The sequence below is a fragment of the Myotis nattereri genome (genome assembly GCF_964212035.1).
Source record: "Myotis nattereri genome assembly, chromosome: 2".
In the NCBI taxonomy this organism is placed as follows: Eukaryota; Metazoa; Chordata; class Mammalia; order Chiroptera; family Vespertilionidae; genus Myotis; species Myotis nattereri.
In genome coordinates, this window is record NC_138076.1 from 143140082 (window position 1) to 143144130 (window position 4049).

The 4049-nt window shown below is 44.4% G+C and overlaps 1 pseudogene across 1 annotated transcript; it reads right to left on the reverse strand.

Annotated features, from left to right (window-relative positions):
- Positions 1 to 2427: 2427 nt before the first annotated feature.
- On the reverse strand, positions 2428 to 3261 carry LOC308513877 (procathepsin L-like; annotated as a pseudogene). Its single transcript has one exon. The product of its transcript is annotated as a procathepsin L-like (transcript).
- Positions 3262 to 4049: the final 788 nt, after the last annotated feature.

A 4049-nucleotide genomic window follows, 5' to 3' on the forward strand; every position in this document is an offset into this window, starting at 1 on the left:
ATTAAACAACTGTATGATTTTGCAATACAAATGTTACCCACTCAACCAGGAGGATGAAGGGATTAACAGTAGTGTCCTCAGCTACTGCAACAAGTTCAGTTGCGGTACAGAAAAAGTGTCACACGTCTGTACTTATGTGGGGTCCATGCTTCATTTGGACTCCAAGCAGAAAGACATTTCCTATCAGAGTTTCTCTTATCATCACATCTAAATGTCCATAGAAACACATGATCAATTACTATAGGGAGAATGAAAACCCAGAACGTTCAGATTAGAGTGACTGAACTGCAGAATTACCCAGGCATTCTCAACTTCCACGAGTAAAAATGCTTATGTACCAATACAGCGAGAATGATAACAGTTTATTCTTTGTGATTTTCTTCTTAATATTTAGAGTAAACAAAATGAGATGTGTGGAAATATTTCATAAAGTGCAAAGAGAAAAGGGGCTTAACATTCACTGAGCATCACCGAGCTCCAGGCAGCACAGGTGAAGGAAGTAGCACAGGCGTGTCTTGGATCTCTGGCACTGCACTCTGTGGGAGCATCCAAACATGTTAATTTCAGAGGTTTATTGTACTCTGTCATACTTTATGTAAGAGGAGGACCTTCATATTTGAATGCTCAGACTCACTGTTAAGGGCATTCTCTGTTGTTTCCCTAAATTTAAAGTGGTTTCATAGGATCTCACCTAGCTCTACATTATTTTGAATGACTTTACTATAGCTAAGCTTCAAAAATGTTATTTATATCTGTTCTTCTTAAGTTGTAGTATTTAAATTAAATAAAAATTTTCTTTCTTCTTTTTTTTTCTTTCTTAATCCTCACCCAAAGATATTTTTATTGACTTTAGAGAGAAAGAGAGGGAGAGAGAGTGAGAAACATTGATGTGAGAGAGAAACATTGATTGGTTGCCTCCCATACATGGGGAATCAACACCACAACCGAGGTATGTGTCATGACCAGAAATCAAACCTGCAATCTTGTGGTGTATGGGACAGCGCTCTAACCAACTGAGCCACCTGGCCAGGTCTCCATTAAATTAATTTTATTATTTAATCTATCTCTGTCTTTCCAAGTCACAAATAAGGAATAGAAATTGTCATTCCAAAGGGAAAGGAGTTGTCTCAAGAAAGAGAGTCCCTCGATGGGGAAAATGTTACTGGGGGGAAAAACAGATATTCAAACGTAAAAGAATAAAACTGCCCCTGTCTTACACCACTCACAAAAATTAACTCAAAATGGATTAAAGACTTAAACATAAGACCTGAGACCATAAAACTTCTAGAAGAAAACAGGAGAAAAGCTCTTTGACAGTAATTTTTGCATATGACACCTAAAGCACAAGTAATAAAATAAAAAGTAAACAAGTGGGATGACATCAAACCAAAAGCTTCTGCACAGCAAAGAAACTATCAACAAAGTGAAAAGATGACCAATGGAATGGGAAAAACATTTGTAGACCTTATATCTGATAAGGGGTTAATATTCAAAATTTCTACACTAATAAAAGAGAAACATGGTAATTGGCGTACAACCACTACCCTTTTCATTGGCTAATCAGCAAGATATGCAAATTAACTGTCAGCCAAGATGGCGGCCGGCAGCCAGGCAGCTTGAAACTAACATGAGGCTTGCTTGCTTCAGTGACGGAGGAAACCAACGTTCCCCGCCTGCGGCTGCAGGCCTCTGAGCCTGCAGTTTCAAACATTGTAACAAATACCGCCTGACTTCAGCCAGCAGATTCGCAACATTGTATGCAAAGGCCAGAAACCTACTTTCAGGAGCAGAGGCCTAAGAGCTGGAGCCAAGCCTCAAGCTAAAGCTGGCCCAGAATAAAAAAAAAAAAAAAGGAAAAAAGCCCTCAGCCCCTCACCCAGACTGGCCAGGCACCCCAGTGGGGACCCCCACCCTGAAGGGTGTGTGACCAGCTGCAAACAGCCATCATCCCCTCACCCAGGCTGGCCAGGCACCCCAGTGGGGACCCCCACCCTGATCCAGGACACCCTACAGGGCAAACCAGCCAGCCCTCACATGTGCACCGGGCCTCTAGTATAATAATAAAAGGGTAATATGCTAATTAGACCTGACGTCCTTCCAGACAAAGCCAGGGCTGGAGGGAAGCTACCCGGGTCCTAGGTGCCAGGGGGAAGCTGGTGCCAGCAGCCAGGGGAAGGAAGGCCTATTCTTTTTTCTTTTTTATAATAATAAAAATTAAGTTTTATTTTAAAAGGTAAAAGTTTATACATCCTTGTAAAAGAAGTGGTAGCATTTTGCCAATGTAAAACATCACAGAATTCAAATCACAGTTTGGATCTCCAAGGTTCAAGTGTTGTATCCCATTAAGTAAAATGTGGTCAGTTTTAACATAAAAATTCCTCCTCTGGATATCCTGTTTCAATCAAGTCTTTCTTTATCATCATCATCTCACATGGTAGGATAACTGGCCAGGGTGGCGATTCCACAGTGGTTGTTCCGGTGCTTGGCCATCTTTATGTAGTCACTCTTGCCCCAAGCTTTACCCCATCTATCCTTGACAATCCAATATTTATTGCTACTTGATTCTTCTCCTTCAAAGCCATAGACAACAACCAGAACACCATGATCTAGTGCTGCTGCAGTGCCACTCATAATAAATGCCATCTTCATAGAACCAGAAGCTAAGATGGCTTGCATCTATAACAACAGAGATGTTATAGATGGTTGCCATTGCCTTCCTGAGGGACTCTCCTGCTCAGGGATGTCCATGAAGCCAGTGTCATTGGCAACAGAATCCTCGGGCCTGTATTTGCAGGGTCCAACCTTTGCATGATATAGATAGGACTCCTCTGAGTCTAGGCCTCTGTTGGACTTACTAGTAACATACTGGAAGGCATTCTCCATTAGGCCACCATTGCAGCCCTCATTGCCTTGAGCCTGAGAGCAGTCTACAAGGTTCTGCTCACTCAATGAGATAAGTTTGCCAGTTTTCCAGAACATCTGTCCTTCAAGGGCACCTGTTGCACTCACTAACTGCCCAAAAATAACCACAGTGACCCTGGTTCTTCATGGGAGTTACATAGCCTTCTTCTCTCCAATCCACAGTTGGGGGGATTTCAGTAATGTACAGTTCCTGGATCACTCTCCTTTTCAAGTACTTCTGGTTTTGATGGCTATTCATCACCTGTGTGAATTCTTCATTGGTCATGTCACCAAAAGCATTCATTGCAAGGTGAAGCTCTGTCTCCCTAGGTTGTATTCTTGGTTGTGCACGTCAATCATTTTCATATTCTTCTCCCACACTGTTCTCCTCCATCCTTCTTCATTGGAGCCATATAGTTTACTGTGTGTTGTCTTCCACCAGTGCCATCGTGACTCTAAACTTCCATCAAGTTTTAGAGCAGCTGAAGCTATTCCTAAGTAAAGGGCAATCAAGAAGAGTGAAGGGAGAAACTAAGATGGCGGCATAGAGAAACACCGGGAAATAGTCGCCTCCCACAGCAATTGAAAATTATCCCAAAGGACGGAGCAAACATCGTCCAGAACAACAGGAAGGCTGGCTGAGTGTAATTTCTACAACTAGAAGAAAAGAAAAGCACGCTGAGAGCCAGAGGAGCTGCGGAGGCTGAGTGCAGAGGTACGGCGGCGGCTCGCGCGCGGAAAGGGGGTGGCACCTGAGGACGCGGCTGTCTTTTTGAATCACAACCTCCCGACTACTCTGAACTCTGGTTCTGGGAAATCTCTGGAGACCCAGGTCTCATACGGGGAGAGGCTGTTCTGTCAGGCGGCAGCGGGCGAACTTGAGGGTGGATTGCCCTCAGAGGTGCTTGCAGCCGTTACCCGGACACTGAGACGTGCGACTCCGGGCGCGGAGAATCAGCCATTGCTTCTTTCTCCGCCTTTTGACTCCCTGAGACTCCGCCCCACCCAGGCTGCAGCAGAGGCTTTTGCATGTGAATGTACCTAACTATAGCCCAGCCAAGCAGACCCGGAACTTCCAAGAGAAGGCCCAAGGCCCCACAGCGGCGTGCATTGCTTCACAGCTGAGCCTCTTCGTGGCGGCTCGGGCT